This window comes from Scyliorhinus canicula, chromosome 13 (assembly GCF_902713615.1).
Source record: "Scyliorhinus canicula chromosome 13, sScyCan1.1, whole genome shotgun sequence".
Taxonomy (NCBI): domain Eukaryota; kingdom Metazoa; phylum Chordata; class Chondrichthyes; order Carcharhiniformes; family Scyliorhinidae; genus Scyliorhinus; species Scyliorhinus canicula.
Genome location: NC_052158.1, coordinates 78,634,403 through 78,655,047, shown reverse-complemented (window position 1 = coordinate 78,655,047; position 20,645 = coordinate 78,634,403). Strand labels below are relative to the sequence as shown.

The following is a 20,645-nucleotide window of genomic DNA, read 5'->3' as shown; positions in this document are numbered from 1 at the left end:
ACTTAGCACTGCCCAAGAAGGCATATGGAACAAATCATGACAAAAAGTAGAAACCGGAAAAGAAAATAATTTTCCAAATAAGTAAACCAAAGACAAAGTTATGGGAAAATTGTCAGGGTTGTTTTTCAGACATAGATCTGACCAGGTGAAACAAATTGATTTCATAGATATCTTCTTACAAGTAGTTGATTCACTGTAGGAGACTAACGTCCGAACACACCCTTTCTTCCCCCTCCCTCCCTCTTTTGCTCCGCTTCATACCCAGCCCAGTGTATAAATAACTTCCACACTTGCTGTTGGCACAGAATCCTGACATTTCAGTTCAACTGCAGTCCCAGATTACTCCACCAATCAACAGCAGCTGTTTGGATATCAAATACATCAAGATTCCTAACACCAGAGTGTTTGACCCCAGCCATATCCCTCCATCTCCACCTGCCTCTACGAGCAGCTTTGTGACGTGAAAGCCTGTACATTTGATCTAGGCTTTCAGAGATATTCACGGAAAAGATCAGCTAAAATCTGTTTCCAACACACAGGAGTAGACATTCAACCGAGTGCTGGGACGTTGTGCACAACAGAAATGAAAAAGCAGGCAATTACTTCAATCAGCGGCTGAAATGCAAGGCCAGCTCCACTCCACAGCGACAAGTTGATGCGTTTCCCTGGATGTTATCCAAACCGCATTCAACGAGTACATGTCCAACCCCTTTGGCTCTTCGCTCACACTTTCCCCAAAGATTATTTCAACATCGGGTTTTCCTGTGGCCCGTTTTCAGTTTATAATGCTCCTGAATAATTTTAAGAATCTGGTCTGCTTCCCCAGCTATTCCTTTACCACCATGCGATGGGCCCAGTTTACCCAACAGCCACCACTCTGGGCTGAACTTGGCAATGGATTCAATCTCTGAATCAATGTGCAGCATATGCTGTACTGATGTACGCACTCAGGCGTCACAATCTCACCAAGGCTCTTGAAGAGTAGGAATAATTGGCATGATTCAGGAGTCAGAGGCAGATAATCTGTTACCCAAAGAATCTCTAGCACGGACTTTGGACTTGCTGACTTCCCGTGGTACCGGGAGACCCCCCCCCCCCCCCCCCCCCCCCCCCCACCTTCCTCCCTTCACCCCAATTACTTCATAAATAAAACTGCATGCACACAAGTGAGTCCAAGCTGGGCAGCTGTGAGGCAAATTCACTAGAATGGTACCAGGGATGAGGGTCGTCCGTTATATCAGGAGACTAAAGCTGCAATTGATTTTAAAGCAGAGATGGTTAAGGAGAGATTTAACAGAGGTATTAAAAATGAGCAAGGTTTTGATGCGGTAAATAAGGTGACACTGGCAGTGAAATTCAGCTCCTAGTGCTTGGTATAGTGGCGCAACAAGTTGCTTTGCCTCCAAAATGGCATTGAGCATTTTTTGATAGTAGCTGCACGAACCATTTGCTCCCGGGCATGTACAGACAAACATTTAAATATGCGAATGAGTAGGCCACTCAGCCCTTCGAGCCTGCTCCACCATTCACCAACATCATGGCTGATCTGATTGCCAGCTCACGTCAACATTCCCACTGACCCATGATTACCTCTCAGCCCCTTGCTCATCAGGAATCTTTCTAGCTCCTGCCTTAAAAATATTCACAGAGTCTGGTTCCACTGCCTTTTGAGGCAGAAAGTTCCAGTGACTAGTGACCCTCCGAGAGAAAACATTTCTCCTCATCTCTGTCTTAAATGGGTGACCCCTTATTTTTATGATGTGGAGATGCCGGCGTTGGACTGGGGTGAGCACAGTAAGAAGTCTTACAACACCAGGTAAAAGTCCAACAGGTTTGTTTCAAACACGAGCTTTCGGAGCGCAGCTCCTTCCTCAGGTGAATGGCGAGATACCACGCCATTCACCTGAGGAAGGAGCTGCGCTCCGAAAGCTCGTGTTTGAAACAAACCTGTTGGACTTTAACCTGGTGTTGTAAGACTTCTTACTGCCCTTATTTTTAAACAGTGTTCCTTAGATCCACCTTCTGCCAGAAGATGAAACATTGGGCCCGATTCAGCGGACTCAATTAAAGTCTGCTGAATGGCGGGGTTCAGCTCGGATTTTGGGTGGCTGCAGCGCCGGGATGCAACCTGCTACCCAACCGCACTTTGCTCTTCTTTTGGCCTTGCGGGGGTTTCCCTCCACCGAGGCTGCACTTTGAGGGATTTCCAAGCTCGCCAGCACAGATTGGCACGCCATTTTGTTCGACAGCCCTGATATCCCCCCCCTCCCCTTTCAGACCTCCACCTGCTTTTCTGATACCCCCTTACCCCCCCAAACTTGAGTAAGCACCAGGGAACCATCCCCCTTCACCCCTCCCTTCTTGGCAAGATCCCACCCCAGGGCCTGACCACTGGCAGTGCCAAACTGGTACCTGGACACCCTGGCAGTGTCATCCTGGCACCCTGGAAGTGCTCCCGATACCCTGGCACTACTAGGGTGCCCAGATGTTGGTGCCAGCCTGGCATTGCCAAGATGCCCAGGTGTCAGGATGTGAGCCAAGGTGCCGCCCTGTCTTATCCCGATCACCCGGGGGTCTCCAATGCACTGGGAGATCCCTTCAGGTGCCATCATGACTTAACCATGTTTGTATTGAACAGTATTAACCGGTGCTCTGGTGAGATCTCCCAGGTGCCACAGGTGAGTCCTGGGTGCTCGGTGAATCCGGCGCCCGGTTATTTAAATATTCAGATCTGGATCTTACCCAGTGAGGGCGAGATCGAGATTCCGCTGGGTGGAGCGCATCGAGTGGCTCGCAAACGGCCTGGCGCCCTCGCAGGGACCGATTTGGGGCTTGCGCACGATTCACCCGCTGTGCCTATATACGCCGAATTGCTGAATCGTGCCCATTGTTTTCACATCCGACCTGTCAAGACTCCTCAGTATCATGGGTGCAATTCTCCCCCCCCCCCCACGCCGGGTGGGGCGCCAGGCGAGTCCCGCCACGCCACCGCGGCACCCGTACGCGATTCTACCACCTACCCCAAACCGGCACGGCGGGATTTACGGCTGGCCGTTTGGAGAATCGCCGCTCGCCGTTTGTAACGGCGATTCTCTGGCCCGGATGGGCCGAGCGGCCTGCCCAATACGACAGGTTCCCACCTGGTTGCTGCCGGCGGGAACAGCGTGGGAACGCTGGGGGGGGGGGGGGGGGGGGGGGCGCTCAAAAGGGATCTGGCCCACGATCGGTGCCCACCGATCTGCGGGCCGGCCTCTCTGAAGGAGGACCTCCTTTCCTCTGCCCCACAAGATCAATCCGACATTTCTTGCGGGGCGCCCGCGGGGAGGATGGCAAGTGCAGGTGATGCCAATTACGCTGCGCTGCTCCTTGCCCCCCGGGCGTGGGAGAATAGGGGGCGAGGAGCAGCGCAGCGTAATTGGAACACTCCAGTTTTCACTCCAGCATCAGGACTTAGTCTCCCGATGGGAGAAACTCGACCCTTATGTTTCAATAAAGTTGCATCTTTCTCTTTGAAACTCCAACAGTTATAAGCCTAGCCTCTCCAACCTTTCTTCATAAGACACCCTTTGTATATAGCATGATTGAGAGCATGAATGGAGGTAGTGCTGAGCTTGAAAAGCTGATAGAAGAAGGAGGAAAGGACAAAGGGGCTTCAGCAGAATACCAGACATGGATGCTTCAGGGAACAATTCTCTGATCTGATCCTCAGCAAGAAACAACATGTCAGCTGCCTGAACTTCACTAAAGTCACCCTCAAAAAATCTGCCACCCACTGCAGCCACAATTACAGTTCTGGACTTGTGCCCCCCTTGCCAAACTGTTCCAGTCCAGCTACAACACTGGCATCTACCCAGCAATGCGGAAAATTTCCCAGGTGTGTTCTGTACACAGGAAACAGGACAAATCCAACCCAGCCAATTACCGCCCTATCAGTCTACTCTCCATCATCAGCGAAGTGTTGGAAGGAGTCATCAACAGTGCTATCAAGCGGCACTTATTCTGCATTAACCTGCTCACGGATGCTCAGTTTGGGTTCCACCAGTGTCACTCAGCTCCTGATCTCATTACAGCCTTGGCTCAAACATGGACAAAAGAGCTGAATGCCAGAGATGAGGTGAGAGTGACTGCTCTTGACATAAAGGCAGCATTTGACCGAGTATAACATAGGACCCCTAGCTAAACTGGAGTCAATGGGAATCAGAGAAAATACTCTCCACTGGCTGGTTGTATCTGGAACAAAGGAAGATGGTTGTCGTGGTTAGAGGTCAATCATCTTCAGGACATCACTTCAGGAGTTCCTCAGGATAGTGTCCAAGGCCCAATCATCTTCAGCTGCTTCAATAACCTTCCCTCCTTCATAAGGTCAGAAGTGGGGATATTTGCAGGTGACTGCACAATGTTCAGCACCATTTATAACTCCTCAAATAATGAAGCAGTCTAGGCTTGGGTTGACAAGTGGCAAGTTACATTCACACCACACAAGTACCAGGCAATAACCATCTCCTATAAGAGAGGATTTAACCTCCAGCCCCTAGACATTCAATGGCATTACCAACGCAGAATCATCCGCAATAGGGGCAGCACAGTAGCACAGTGGTCAGCACATTTGCTTCACAGCTCCAGGGTCCCAGGTTCGATTCCCTGCTTGTGTGGTCACTGTCTGTGTGGAGTTTGCATGTTCTCCCCGTGTCTGCGTGGGTTTGTTCCGGGTGCTCCGGTTTCCTCCCACAGTCCAAAGATGTGCAGATAAGGTCGACTGGCCATGATAAATTTCCCTTAGTGTCCAAAAAGACTAGGTGGGATTACTGGGTCACGGGGATAGGGTGGAGGTAGGGTGCAGACTTGATGGGCTGAATGGCCTCCTTCTGCACTGTAGATTCTATGAAATCAACATCCTGGGGGTTACCATTGATCAGAAACTGAATCTGGAATAGCCATATTAATACTGTGGCTCTCAGGGCAGGTCAAAGGTTAGAAATACTACGGCGAGTAACTCACCTCCTAACCTCCCAAATCCTGTCCACCATCTACAAGGCACAAGTGTAATGGACTACTTTCCACTTACCTGGATGAGTGCAGCTCCAACAACACTCAAAGCTCAACACCATCCAGGACAAAGCAGCCCACTTGATTACTCCCCCTTCCACAAACATTCAAACCCTCCACCACCAACGAACAGTGGCTGCCTTGTGTACCTTCTACAAGATGCACTGCAGTAACTCACCAAGGCGCCTTAGACAGCACCTTCCAATCACATGACCACTATCATCCAGAAGGACAAGAGAAGCAGATACCTGGGAACCATGACGGTGACTTTGGCTATGAAATTGTGTGTGTCCGGTTCTTTCTAAGCTGGACCTGGTGATATTTGTAAGAGTTTTCCATCCATTGTTGCCAAAGGCAGGCAAATGTATTGAGGAGAACTTGGTGGAATGAGCATGCAGCTTTGCAAGGATTGCAAAGTGCCATTGACCGCACACATGCCACTTTGCGGGGACCAAATACAAACTCTGAAACATATCACAACTGAAAGGCATTCAGTCCTTCAACATCCAGCTGGTATGCAACCATACTCAGCGTTTTAATGCAGGTCAATGCTTACTATCTTGACGGCCATTATGATGCCATTGTGATCTGGCAGTCTGCTGTGCCATCTCCATTCAACCTTTCTGACAAACCAATGGATGACTATTGGGTGACAAGCGTTACCCTTTGACGACATGGCACATAATTCTGGTGCATAGGCAGAATGCATGCAATGAAACACTTGATGCCACATTAAATATGATAGAGGAGACCATTGGGAATGAAACAGTGCTTCCAATGAGTTGTCTGCTCTGGAGGAGCCCTGCAGTACTCGACGGTGTCAGGATTTCTGATAGTCTGATGCATACTGCACAAGTTGGTCATCATGAGGGCACAACCCTTGCAACCAGGTGTATGGCGACTAGCAGAAGAGGACAATGAGGAGGAGGGGAGGGAGGAGGCAACAAACATAGCTTCTTTTCAGGCTGCGCTATCCATGATTGACTCAACTAAGTTCAATTACGGTAATTGCAACTCCAATTCCTCATTCACCAACAAGCCCAAACCTTACTTTCCTTCGGTCACTGATCATCAGTGTATGGTTGGCTCCAATGCAAAAGTGAAAGCCAGCACAAAGTAAATATTCCAAATCAAATTTCTAAATAAAACCATTTCATATTGCATACAATATCAATTAATCACCGTTGTGCATTCCCTTCTGCTCCGTTTTCATGTACCGCTGTCTGGGCTAGTACACTTCTGCAGATATTCTCACGCGGGACAAGGTGGAGCATAGCCTGAGACAATAGCAGCTAACTGGTGGAGAAAGGCACAGCTGCTAGCAGTGTCTCCTCTTTGAGGCTGAGGAAATGCAGCATACAACAAGGGAGGCTATTCGATCCAGGGAGTCTGCACCTTGAAAGACCCATCCAATTAGTCTTGCTGCCCTGTTCTTTCCCCACAGCCCAGTAAATTTATTCTGTTTTTCACATGTATATCCAATTTCCTTTAGAATGTTGCTATTAAAGTTGCTTTCACCTTCCAGGCACTGCATTGTCAACTATAACTTGCTGGTAAAAAAATACTCGTTCTTTTTCTGGCCTTAGTGTTTTTCCAGAGGTATGTTTTGTTTCTTTAAGGAGTCTTTCAAGGCCCAAAGTTTTGTGCGTCCCTTTCTGCCTTTTGTTGTACCTGGATGTACAGTTGGTTGAGTTTTCACAACTCTTGCTTCGATTCTAACCATGGAATTGAGGGTCGTAACTTGATGTACTCCACTTATGTGAAAAGTTGCTTCTCAAGGAAGTCACATTTCCTGGTCATGATGTGGAGATGCCGGCATTGGACTGGGGTGGGCACAGTAAGAAATCTTAAAGTCTTACAACGCCAGGTTAAAGTACAACAGGTTTGTTTGGAATCACGAGCTTTTGGAGCACAGCTCTTTCCTCAGGTGAGTGGTGAAGGAGCTATGCTCCGAAAGCTAGTGATTCCAAACAAACCTGTTGGACTTTAACCTGGTGTTGTAAGACTTCTTACATTTCCTGGTGGATTTGGTCATTGCGTTGGTCGAGATTGAGTTGGGCGTGTTGAATTGTGACTCATGTTGAAGATTTTTAACTTGCGGGCGCAGCTTTAAGAGGTTACAGGCTTTCAAGATGCCATCGCTGTTCACTGCGATATGAAAAATTTCCCACCCTAGCTGGTGCTGGCGGCGGGGCTCCACAAAATGCTTGATGGAAGATTTTTAACCAATCGCTGTCTGGGTTTTGTTGACTTCTTTTGTTCAGCGGTTTGCTTTTCTGAATAATGAGGCATTTGAATTTGAACATGAGCTTGCTGTTTTCTGAGTTGGACAGTTGCGATGTTCCCGAGAGGTTTTAGTCATTTTTTCTTTTTCGCGGGGATGACACCTTGAGGCTCCAAGTCGGGAATAGGGGGCGCGATTCTCCCAAAACGGGAGAAATCGTAAGGCTGGCGTCAAACCCGGGCGGGTTTGACGCCAGCGCGCCCCTTCCCGACCGGGAACTGATTCTGGTCCCCGGTCGGGGCTAGCAGCCCGACGCCGCAAGCTCCGGCATCACGGGCTTAACGAATTTCATTAAGCCCGCTTGCCGGAGTTAGCGCCGGCTGACGCGTCATATGACGTCAGCCGCGCATGCGCGGATTGGAAGACTCCAACCCGCGCATGCACGGATGACATCATCGCGTATTTGTGCGAAACCCGCGCATGCGCGGGCCGGGATGCCCCTCAGCCGCCCCGCGAATGGATACTGCGGGGCGGCGGAAGGAGAAATAGTGCGCGGGCATCGGGCCTGTTGCCCGCGATCGGTGCCCACCGATCGCGGGCCCATGGCACCCTTGGCACGGCCATGGTACTGCCGTGCCAATCGGTGCCATGGTTATAAAAAGCGAGTTGTTCCCGCCGTTTTTACGAACGGCCAGACCAGGTCTGTTTGCCGTTCGTAAAAACAGCGTAAAGGGCTGGGACTTCGGCCCATCTATCAGCTGTGAATCGCTGCCGGCCGTAAAAAAACGGCAGCAGCGATTCGTGTCGGAGGTTGGGCGGGGGGGGGGGGGGGGGAGAATAGCGGGAGGGCGGGAAAAATGTCGGGAAGGCCCTCCCGCTATTCTCCGACCCGTCGTGGGGGTCGGAGAATTTCGCCCAGGGTTTTAGTGTTAGCTTTCATTCAAACAACGCTTCGGACACTGGATTAGTGAAAAAAGTTCTCAGGACTGGCTGCAACCTGGAACTTTAGCTCATCCCTTCCAGCTCTGTGGACTCTGCGATCTAAACTGGATGGCCATGGGAGATTCAATGGCTGCAGTAAAAAGCTTTGCCCTCAGCTTCCAGGCTCTTTCCTCGGGAAAGTTTCTTGGCGGCTTTCCCGCAGCAGTTTCCGTTGGGAGTTTCTCTCAGGTCGGAATTTCCACGGAATCTTTTTATTTATCTTAGCCTTTCAGCCTCTTAGTGAGGTTGAGGGTTTTTGATTCCAAGCTGCTATGTTGGCAAGGCGTTGGTTACAGAACGTTGTCTCTTAAATAAGGCTTTGTAGTGCAGTACAGGACACAGGCAAGGGCAAACTCCATGTCTGGGTCTCTACATGTCTCAGCTCGCCAGCCCATGACCCTAGGTCTCGGTAATGTGCCTTCTTACATCACTGTGTGTAAACAGTCCCACATTAACTCTCTATGTGCGAGACCCTTATACTACGATGTTCCCTTATTATTGTTTCCAAATGACATTATTGTAGCATCAAGCCAAAAGGGCTGAAAACTAGTTTAGAAAACAACCCTGTCATTTGGGAATTTCTGTTGCTGATTTTAGCAAAAAGCAATCAACAGTGTGGGTCATATTGCTTGTGATTCACAAGGGAGATGTCGGAAATGCAATGGTTGGAAGGAGCCGTTGGCTACACTTTCCCCCTATGGGCAAGCCCCTGGACAATGAGAACAATTGTAGGTGAATGCTTGATATTGTTTGACATTTCTCCATCTCCGAACAAAGGACTAACATATGAGCCTATTAAACATGTGTCAGCTATTATTGCCAATATTAATTTCTCTCTTAATCTGACTGTATTTATTTATAAACAGGAATAATCCAATTTGATTGTGGTGTTATTGTGCCAGTCGCATCCATGTTTGATGCCACATTGGTATTAAACCACCCAGTCCCACACCACAATATAGGAACTGTGAGATGAGAAAAAGATCACAGTTATTGAATTAAAGGATCACAGAAATTTATGCCACTTAAAAGAGGCCATTTGACCTATTGAGCGCGATTCTCCGCAAATGCGGCGAGTCGTAAAGGCTGCCGTGAAACTGGCCGTGTTTCACGGCAGCCTCCGCGCCCCCTCCCGGGACCCGATTCTCCCCCCCCCCTGGGCGGGGCTAGCAGCGGGGCACCGTGAACCACGGCATCGCGGCCTTAGCGACCGTCGCTAAGTCTGCGCGCCAAGCGTCACGCCGGCTGACGCGCACGATGATGTCAGCCGCGCATGCGCGGATTGGACGGCTCCAACCCGCGCATGTGCGGGGCCGTCATCTCCCTCAGCCGCCCCGCTGACTGATCCTGCGGGGCGGGTGAGGGAGAAAGAGCCCACCGATCGCGGGCCCATGCCCCCCTTGGCACGGCCGTGGTACTGCCGTGCTAATCGGGGCCCTGGATGCCCAGAACGGGCATGTTGCGGCCGTTTTTATGACGGCAGCAAGCAGGTGTGTTTTCTGCCGTAAAAACGGCCGTAAAGGCCTGGGAACACGGCCCATCGACCTGGGGAGAATCGCTGTTCGCCGTAAAAAACGGCGAGCAGCGATTCGTGTCGTGGGGAAGGTGGGGGGGAGAATAGCGGGAGGGCGGGAAAAATGTCGGGGACACCCTCCCGCTATTCTCCGACCCGTCGTGGGCAGCAGAGAATCACGCCCATTATGTCTCTCCTGGTTGTAAAAGAGTAAGAAGTCTTACAACACCAGGTTAAAGTCCAACAGGTTTGTTTCGAATCACTAGCTTCCGGAGCACTGCTCCTTCCTGCTCCATTCACTTGAGCAAGGAGCAGTGCTCCGAAAGCTAGTGATTTGAAACAAACCTGTTGGACTCTAACCTGTGTAGCCATCCTGGATGGCCACTTACAACTAGGTACAGAGAAACCCGCAAAGGCTAATGGGTAAAATGGACAAGCCAAGACTCAGGCAGGCTCAGAGCCTGAAATGCATATTTGCAAGAAGCAGTCCAGACGGTATCAAAACTCCGACCAATTAGCATTTTTATGGGGCCGATTAGCATTTGATGACCCACCCTCACCAAAACAAAGGACATTACTCGAGCGATCGGTACTGTCCCAGACATTTCGGTGCCACTCCCTGTTCAGGAGACGCGTAAACAACGGGGTCAGTGACCGTTTGGGACATGCCCAGCCATCCAGATCCCCGCCCACTTATTGGTTAGGAATCGAACGGAGTGATCAGGGATCACCCAATTAGTAGGGCCCAAACTGAAGGACCGCCCAAAAGAGCGTGAAAACCCCCAAGTATAAGAAGAAGAGTTCGCCACACGTTTGTTCTCTCTTGGACCTGGTACCCCGGTCACGGCCATCTCCAAGTGCAGCAACACCAGAAGCAAGTACAAGTTCAAAGCTTGCTACCAGACAGATGAGCCTAGCTGAGCAGCAGTTACTCCTTTGGACTCGATAGATCCAGAATCGAACAGCAGCCACTGTTTCTCTGGCCTAAGCCGGGTGCCCGAAGTTAAGTACAGGTTATCTTAGTCGATAGGTGTAGTTAACTAGCAGTGTTTATGTTGCATGACTAATTGTTTCTAATAAAGTACCCTTGACCTGGAACTAACTGGTGTTTGGCTCTTTGATCAATAGTCGGTTGAAACATGTGGTGGTATCATTTGATACATGTTGACTCTCAGCATTAGGACATAGATGACACCACCACATGTTTCAACCGACTATAGATGACATAGAAAGAAGGCAAATTCACTGATTGCCATTATTGGAACAGAGCCACAGAAAGGACAGAGTAAAAGAGTAAAAAGGAAAAAAGGCAACACCTGGTGTTGTAAGACTTCTTACTGTGTCCATCCCAGTCCAACGCTGGCATATCCATATCATGGTTATAAAAGAGATATTCAGACTCATCCCCATTTCCATAGTCCAGAAGGTTGCGGCACTTCAAGTGCACAGTAACGGACGTTTTAATTGTGATTAGGAGTTTCTGCCTCCACCACACTTTCAGGTAGTGAGTTCAAGATCCCCACCACTCCCTGGTTGAAAGAAATCGTCCTCACCTCCCCTCTAATTGTTCTGCCAAATACTTTAAATCTGCGCCCACTCGTTTTGACCTCTCTGCTAGGAATTATTAATCCTTCCTAGCCACTAGCTCTAGGCACCACCTCAATGAAATCTGCTCATATTCCAAAGAAAACAGCCCCAGCCTGTCTTATCTTTCATTAGAATTGAAATATTGACTATCATTGAGTTTGTCTTCTATTGTGTCGCATGATCTAATGATAATGCAATTGTTAACGAATCACATTCAACTCTGGAGATTTTCTGACATTGTGTTGGGTATGGCACCATGATGCATTAACGAGTTTGGAAGAGATTGAGGGAAATGCCTTACAACATTTAATTTGGTGTTTAACAACTTTCTTAATTTTCTCACCTTGTGCTTATTAAAAAAATGATGGGCCTGAATTCACTTGGAGTGACAATCAGCGTCGGATTACTACTCCATGCCCAATTTATTACCTTAATTCATTATAAATCCTACCTTACCCGTCCTTTTGACTCAGGCAGAGTGAGATCCAGGCATGACGTCAGCGCCTCACTCGAAGGGCATCTGAGTCGAAGGGAAGGACACAAGACCCACTTTTTAAGGGCTTTAGTTGGCAGAAAACAGGTAAGTTAGAACTCCATTGAAGTTTGTATGTGCTCTGAGATCAGGGCGCGGGTGGGTCGGAGATTGGGTGTTTGGAATTTGGGGGAAACGGTGGGTCGGGCATGAGGTGGGGGCTGAGGCCAGGGGGAGTCAGACTGGGGAGGTTGGAAGAGTTGGAGGTGTGGGGTGTTCGGAGATTGAAGGGTGATCGGAGATGGGGGGAGTTGGAGGTGGGGTTGGAGATCGGAGCGTTGGTCAGAGATTGAGATGGTCAGAGATCAGAGGTAGGTCATAAATTGGGGGTCAAAGATCAGGCATGAGGTTGAGGGTGTGGGGAGTTGGAGGTTGGGCTACAGGTCAGATTGGGCCTAGGGGCGGGGCGATATCGGGATGGGTCAGCTCAGGTCAGGTTAGTTAGGTCATGCCTGGGCGTTAAAAGGAGGTTATGGGGTGTTGGAGACAGACCCGGGGAGTGGAGGGGGGGAGGGGGGGGGGGGGGGGGGTGGGAAACGGCGTCAGAGATCAGATCAGGTCAGGCCTTGTGGGGGATAGAGAATCCGTGGAATGGGGGATTCCTGTGGGCTGGGGAGTTCTTGTCAGTTGTAGTCCCTTGGGGGGTGGGGTAGTAGTCGGGGTTTGAGGGGTGTTCCTGGGTGAATTAATGCCAGAAGTTAGAAGATGTTTTAATCTTTCTAATACTTCCTGAGTAACTATTGATATAATCCAGTCATAACCAGTCTGACTTTTATGTTTGAAATCGCATTTTCAGATGGTTCCCAGTTCTGGGGCCATTGCACAGGGGAGGTTTGCACTTCTGGGCAATTGTGTAAACCCTTAACCTGAGAACCTTCAAAGGGAATTCCCCAAATCAGCTTTGGGGAACTCTGAAATTCCCTCTGGATGGTTTCATTCCTCTCTCTTTGCAGGTTTTAAAAAAGACAATTATTTTCTGCAGATTGTTTCATGTATGTAAACTTGCTGATTATATCAGCTTCAATGTAGGTTCTGCCCATGGTGCACACGGCTGACAACCAGGCGGAAGGGACAAACTAAAATAATTTCATCTGATGCTATTGTGCTTATGTGCAATGCAGATTTAGAACTCCAGTCTGTCTTGGTTCAAGTATAACTCTAGCACCAGATCAGATGGATTCCAAAATGCTTGTGGAGTCGGGGTAACATTTCTGCAGTGCATCCTGCTGTCATGAAGTCCATTGGCCAACATATGCAGCCGATATCTGTTTCGCAAATTAAGTGAAAAGACCAGAGGCCAGTGCAATCCTGATGGACACTTACCTTGGACATTATATAATTGGGTTTATATTTTGTTTCTTTGGGGGCTTTTTCATGCTAGCATGAATATCCAGAGACTCCTGGAGTTGTTGCTCTATTTATGCATTGAGATAAGAAGGAATCTGTACTCATGATGGCTGAGTTACTTGAGTTCACGCATCGAAGATGCCCTGGAAATGCTGCTGTCATGATTATTTTTAGTATTAAACTTTGAGGGCACCTCTAACAGCTTCTAGTTATGCAACATTAGTCTGGTATTGTATAATAAGCATTCCTGCTAACATGCTGGGGGCATGCTACGGCATTGAAGAGAAGAAACACACTACACTGGATGGGCTAAAGATCTGACACAGACCTTACAGATGGGAGATGTGAAATTGGCATTTATGGGCAGTCTGTTCAGGCAGCTGTACCTTTGCACAAAGCATCTGTGTATATTTCTGATCCATAAGGTTCAATTCCCAGATACTTACCCAGGAGCCATTTCAATGGTGCAAGTTGCAGAATATTGTGCCAACTCTGGTTAATTACATTCCACTACCACCAAGTCCTGGTAAGTAGCAAATTTCAATAGGTATAGCAGTTTCTGCTTTGCATAGTCTTTTATTTTACCTGGTTGGCTGCCCTTTAGTCTGTCTGTCCACTGTACAGTGATATCAGTTTCCAGTTTAAAAGCTTCTTTTTGCAAGATGATGCTGCCTGTTGAATGGTTTAATCATTAACGCTTAATATGGATTCTGGATCAGTCATTTGTCCCCCCCCCTTGAAGGCACTTGAATGGACTTTAATTTTTTAATAAGGAGTGGTGGGGGATGGGGGGGGGAACGGTGCTGCATCTTTAACGTAATTTTCACAGCATCTTGATATTTTCTCTTGAGGTTACAGTCCTTGTATTATTATAAGCAGACCACATCCAGGTGGGGACCAATGTCACCATTTGGTAGACTGATGTCCTTTTGTACTGTTGACTTGGCACACGTGCAAACTCCCACGGTTGGGTATCCCTGCCATCCAACCCTCCACCCTCTTGGGCATCCCTCAGGATTGATAATGACTTGCATCCACTCCTGTTTGATGGGTTGTTAGATAGCTGATAAGTCCAATGCGTGACCTGCAGAGCCACATGCGAGGCTTGAAGGTTTGGATGGATGGATTGTTTGGAGGGTTGTGCGCTCTCTTCCAACTCCTCAACTTCACCTCTGCGTAGTTTCCTGATTATGCTTGCTGTCTACCCGAATTAACCTTCTTCATTTGGGCCGGTCACAAAGCAGCGACTCCCACGAGTCGGCAAGGAGGTTCGACCTCTTCCACGGTGCTTTGGGGACACCCCTAACCCTCCTCTGCCAAAGAAGCCACTGAGGAAACTCCGGCGTGAGGCCGGAGCTTATCACTGGCTTAATTTCCATCCTCCTGGCTTGATTTTGCCAGAGGTACAGCAGAGTTGTGCCAGACAGCTGCAGAATGTTGGTGTCAGGACTTTTAAAAAGGCATCATTGTCCAGGAAAAATGCCTCCAAACATACAGCGTGATCAAAAAATAATTTGCTTTGTCACTTGGCTGTAAAGCCATGATGAGAAAAACAATGCTCGGCTCCCTTTTTTCTTCTTGCTCCCTGCAAATAATTAGAAGGTTTTGCATGAAGGCAGTACCTCTTTAAGATACTTAATCCCACGAGGAGGAAGCTAGAATTATAAAATATAAAAAGTGAAAAGGCAGAAGACAGAGACAATGTTATTTTGGCTCGCAAAATGATGGCTAAATTAAGCCATAGTTCAAGGGAAGAGCCTTCCCCTTTAAGGGTTTTAAAAACTGTTGCTGCAGCTATAAAAAGCTTCAAGTCATGCTCGGCCTACCTCGCAAACTATCATTACTGACGTAGTTTTAAATTGCAAGCTTCAGCTTCTCCAAGCGTAAAGTAATTTTACTGAAATAACACCACAAAATGGAGGTTTCTAAACCCGCCGTGCTTGAAATCATTAGATGACAGCTGTTGTGTTTATACTTAGAACAAAGGTCGCACATTACAAACTGACACACTCTATTCGCTCTGCCAGCCATGCTTAACCAAGGAAGTATTTGAGGAAGCCGAGCGCTGTCTTGTGGTGGGCAGCGCTGACCTCTGATGGGAGACACATAACTTCCTACTGCTTAGTGGCAAGGACATGCACTTTCAACACAGCAGGCTGACTGCTGGCACTCAGTCGCAAATGTCTTTTATATCTGCTCATGAACTTATGAGAAAAATGTCAAAGCTTCCAAAGCTTATTGTGTCACACTTTTATGCATGTATTCCACCGCTGCCTGTCCAGCAGCCCTTAGAGATCAAGCCAGCACTAGTTCTTCAAACTGCTTCACAGAACATTGACAGAGTCCCAGCAAAACTGCCAGACGAGAAGCAGACCTGGATCAGATGCCTCACGTAACATGCAGTTGAAGGGACGCACAGGAACATGGGGAGATCATATTTCAGCTGCAGATATATTTGATCACTTTTATTAGAGAAGAAAATTCAGAAAGCGGCAATTTGCAGCAATATTGAACTTACAAATGCCTGAAGGAGACCATCAGGGTATGAGATTTATGTTCCGGCATGGGGAATATCCTGCATCCCTCTCCTCCCAAAAGGTGTCAATTTTTGATTTATTTAATATATTTCCCAGCTGTTTGAATTTACAATATTTATGTCTGTATTCAGACAGGCTTCAATACTTTTTTTCCAGGTAATGTTGAAATAATGGGTTAATACTCTTCTGGTAAAATTACTTTAACTTTATCAATTTAGAGTACCCAATTCTTTTTTTTTTAATTAAGGGCAATTTAGTGTGTCAGTCCACCTACACTGACATCTTTGGGTTGTGGGGGGTGAAACCCATGCAGGCACGGGAAAAATGTGCAAACTCCACACGGACAGTGACCCGGGGCCGGGATTGAACCCGGTTTCCTGGCACCGTGAGGCAGCAGTGCTAAACACTGCGCCACCGTGTAACCCGATTCAGGTGAAATTACAGTTAAAAGAACAAAAGAAACATTCAGTGCAGAAGGAGGCCATTCGGCCCATCGAGTCTGCACTGATCCAATTAAGCCATCACTTCCACCCTATCCCCGTAACCCAATAACCCCTCCTAACCTTTTTGGCCACTAAGGGCAATTTATCATGGCCAATCCACCTAACCTGTACGTCTTTGGACTGTGGTAGGAAACCGGAGCACCCGGAGGAAACCCACGCAGACAAGGGGAGAAGGTGAAGACTCTGCACAGACAGTGACCCAGCGAAACATGGTGCTGTGAAGCCACAGTTCTATCCACTTGTGCTACCGTGCTGCCCACAGTTAGAGCAACATCATATGAATAAGTGTTCATCCGCCGCAGGGCAGCAAGGTGGCGCAGTGGTTAGCACTGCTGCCGCATGGTGCCGAGATCCCAGGTTCGATCCGGCTCTGGATCACTGTCCGTGTGGAGTTCACACATTCTCCCAGTCTTTGCGTGAGTTTCACCCCCACAACCCAAAGATGTGCAAGGTAGGTAGATTGGCCACGCTAAATTGTCCCATAATTGGAAAAAATAAATTGGGTACTCTAAAAATTTTTTTAAAAGTGTTCATACACCAAGAGTCATTTGTAGTTTGTGTTGCTGAACCTGCTAAAAAGGGCTTTGTTTTACTACTAGAAATACAAATCAATGCAGAGTGCTATCATTAACTAAAGTAAAAGGTGTCCCAAATTTTGTCAGTGTCAGTTTCAGGCTGAAAACTGACATTCATCTCCAGCTGAACGTTTGCGTTTTCACTCCTGATTTTCTGCTAGTTAGGGCACAGAGAATCTGGGCCTGTGGTTTGCACTGACACTCTGGCGGGGCAGGGCCTGATAGAGCTGGGAAGGCTTTCTCCACAGAGATTGGGGCACCATCTTTAAAGGGAGCTCCAATCTGCGCAAAAATTAAATTCTCCCTTCCCCCACCCTGCTGCACGGACATGGAGGATGCTCCCTATAACCATCAGGGCACTCCCCCCACCCCACAAGCATCTGTGTAGGTGTGGTGAATTATAAACACTAATAATCCACACTGTATTGTACAACATGTGTTCAGCCTGTACCTTGTACTAGACCATGTGTAGTTGCGCGGCTCTACCCATAGGGGGAGATGAGGAGCTTGTACTGGGCTCCACCCTTGGCTCCTTCCCCTAACCGGAAGTATAAAGGTTGCTGTTGTGAGCCTGCCTGCCAGTTCATCTAGAGTTCATCTCGTTACAGGCAGGCTCTATTGGAAGATGATTAAAACCACTGTTCGCTTCTAACCACGTGTCGCGTGAATTGATGGTCTCATCAATTTAATCGTCTTAAGAAACAGTAAGGAATGACCATGGAATCAGCCCTCAAACCTGATCGACTGGAACTCGACCCATAGAATGCAGAGGCGAAATAAATCTTTTCACACTGGCTCCGATGTTTTAAGGCCTACCTGGCTGAAGCAAGCACTACAGAAACTACGGAGGAGCAGAAACTCGGCCTATTGCACGCAAGGGTGAGCCATCGTATACCTACTCACCTTAATTGTACCGGCTCATATACAGAGGTCCTGGCCCTACTCGACAGAATGTATTTGAGGCCCGTCAATGAGGTTTACGCGCGCCACGTTTTTACTGCTCGCCGCCAGTGCCAATCTCACTCAGGACTGTAAACCCGTAGCCACTCGCAGCAGGCAGTACAGCCTGCAGGACAGGGTGTTTATCAGAACCGAGGTCCGGAGGCTCCTACGTGAGGGGATCATAGAGGCCAGTAGCAGCCCCTGGAGAGCTTAGGTGGTGGTCGACAAGACCGGGGAAGAATTCCGCATGGTCGTGGACTATAGTCAGACCATTAATCGGTTTACGCTCCTCGATGCGTACCCCCTCCCCAGGATTGCAGACATGGTGAATCAGATCGTCCAGTATCGTATTTTCTCCACGGTGGATCGGAAGTCTGCATACCACCAGCTCCCAATCCGCCCGGAGGACCGCCACTACACGGCGTTTGAGGCCGATGGCCGCCTTTTCCATTTCCTCCGGGTTTCCTTTGGCGTCACGAACGGGTCTCGGTGTTCCAACGAGCAATGGACTGAATGGTGGACGAGTACGGGCTGCGGGCCACGTTTCCGTATTGGATAACGTCACAATCTACGGCAATGACCAGCAGGACCACGATGCCACCCTCCATCGATTTCTCCAGACGGCCCAGAAACGCAACCTCACTTACAATATGGAGAAATGCGTTTTCCGCACGACCAGACTAGCCATCCTCGGCTATGTCGTGGAAAATGGAGTCCTGGGCCCCGACCCGGACCATATGCGCTTAGAACTCTTAGAACTCCCTCTCCCTCATTGTCCCAGGGCCCTCAAACGGTGCCTGGGATTCTTTTCATACTATGCCCAGTGGGTCCCTCAATATGCAGACAAAGCCCGCCCACTATTTAAGGCCACACTTTTCCCCCTGTCGGCTGAGGCTCGCCAGGCCTTCAACTGCATCAAGAAGGACATCGCCAAAGCGGCCATGCGGGCAGTGGATGAATCCGTCCCTTTTCAGGTTGAGAGCGAAGCCTCAGAGGTCGCTGTTGCAGCCACATTGAATCAGGCAGGGAGACCAGTCGCCTTTTTCTCCCGAACCCTCTCCGCTTCAGAACTTCGACACTCCTCGGTCGAAAAGGAAGCACAAGCCATTGTGGAGGCTGTTCGTCACTGGAGGCACTACCTCGCAGGTAGAAGGTTTACCTTCATCACCGACCAAAGATCGGTTGCCTTCACGTTTGACAATTTGCAAAGGGGCAAAATTAAAAATGATAAAATCCTGAGGTGGAGGATCGAACTCTCCACCTACAAATACGATATCATGTATCGACCGGGGAAGCTCAACGAGCCCCCAGATGCCCTGTCCCGCGGCATGTGCGGCAGCATGCAGAGCGACCGCCTGAAAGCCATCCACAATGACCTCTGCCACCCGGGGGTCACACGGCTCGGCCACTCCGTCAAAGCCCGAAATCCACCTTTCTCCACTGAGGAGGTAAAAGCCATCACCAGGGATTGCCCGATCTGTGCGGAGTGCAAACCGCACTTCTATAGACCAGACAGGGCCCACCTGGTCAAGGCTTCTCGGCCCTTTGAACGCCTCGCCATCGATTTCAAAGGGCCACTTCCCTCGAATAATCGGAATGTGTACTTCCTGAATGTCATCGACGAGTTCTCCCGCTTCCCTTTTGCTATCCCGTGCCCCGATATGACCTCTCACACAGTCATTAGGTCCCTGCATAGTATCTTCACCCTGTTTGGTTTACCCAGCTACGTACACAGCGACCAGGGTTCGTCCTTCATGAGCGACGAGCTGCGTCAGTACCTGCTCGACAAGGGCATCGCCTCGAGCAGGATTACCAGCTATAACCCCAGGGGGAACGGGCAGGTGGAGAGGGAGAATGCGACGGTCTGGAAGACCGTCCTACTGACCCTCCTCCGGTCCAGTAATCTCCCGGTTTCCCATTGGCAGGAAGTCCTCCACAACGCGCTCCACGCTATTAGGTCCCTCCTATGTACCGCCACCAACCAGTCCTCACGAGCGGCTCTTTGCTTTTCCCAGGGGCACTACCACGGGGGCTTCGCTCCCAGCATGGTTGAAGACACCGGGCCCGATACTCCTCCGGAAGCATGTCAGGGCACCCAAAACTGACCCACACGTAGAAAAAGTGCTTCTACTACACTCAAACCCCCAATACGCCTTCATAGAGAACCCTGACGGCCGTTAGAACACTGTATCCCTCTGGGACCTAGCACCAGCAGGATCGAATCCCACCACTACCACCGCCGAGGTACCCCTCACACTACACCCCACCCAACTTGTCGCGCCCCACGCCCCGCACCTACCGGGTCGCTACACATGTTCCGTGCACCCGCGCCCACAAGCTTCCAGCGTCCCCAGTCCCCAGTCGAACCAGACGGGTACGAAGCTCGGACAGAATCACCCCCGGAGTCCGCCATCGTACCCCAACCAACCGTGATCGTCCAGCCACCAGAAGAGGCTGCAACCCCGGTGCTCCGTCGATCACAACAGACAACTCGACCACCGGACAGACTCAATTTGTAAGCCATCACTCCCGCCGGACTTGATTTTTTTCACAGGGGGTGAATGTGGTGAATTATAAACACTAATAACCCACACTGTATTGTACAACATGTGTTGAGCCTGTACCTTGTACTAGACCATGTGTAGTTGCGCGGCTCTACCCATAGGGGGAGATGAGGAGCTTGTACTGGGCTCCACCCTTGGCTCCGCCCATGGCTCCTTCCCCTAACCGGAAGTATAAAGGTTGCTGTTGTGAGCCTGCCTGCCAGTTCATCTAGAGTTCATTTCATTACAGGCAGGTTCTGTTGTAAGACGATTAAAACCACTGTTCGCTTCTAACCACGTGTCGCGTGAATTGAT

General features: G+C 49.2%; 1 protein-coding gene across 4 annotated transcripts in view; it reads right to left on the bottom strand.

Annotated features, from left to right (window-relative positions):
- Positions 1 to 20,645, bottom strand: part of ppp2r3a (protein phosphatase 2, regulatory subunit B'', alpha) — a 468,043-nt gene that overhangs the window by 117,110 nt on the left and 330,288 nt on the right. The gene's annotated exons all lie outside the window — the stretch shown is intronic.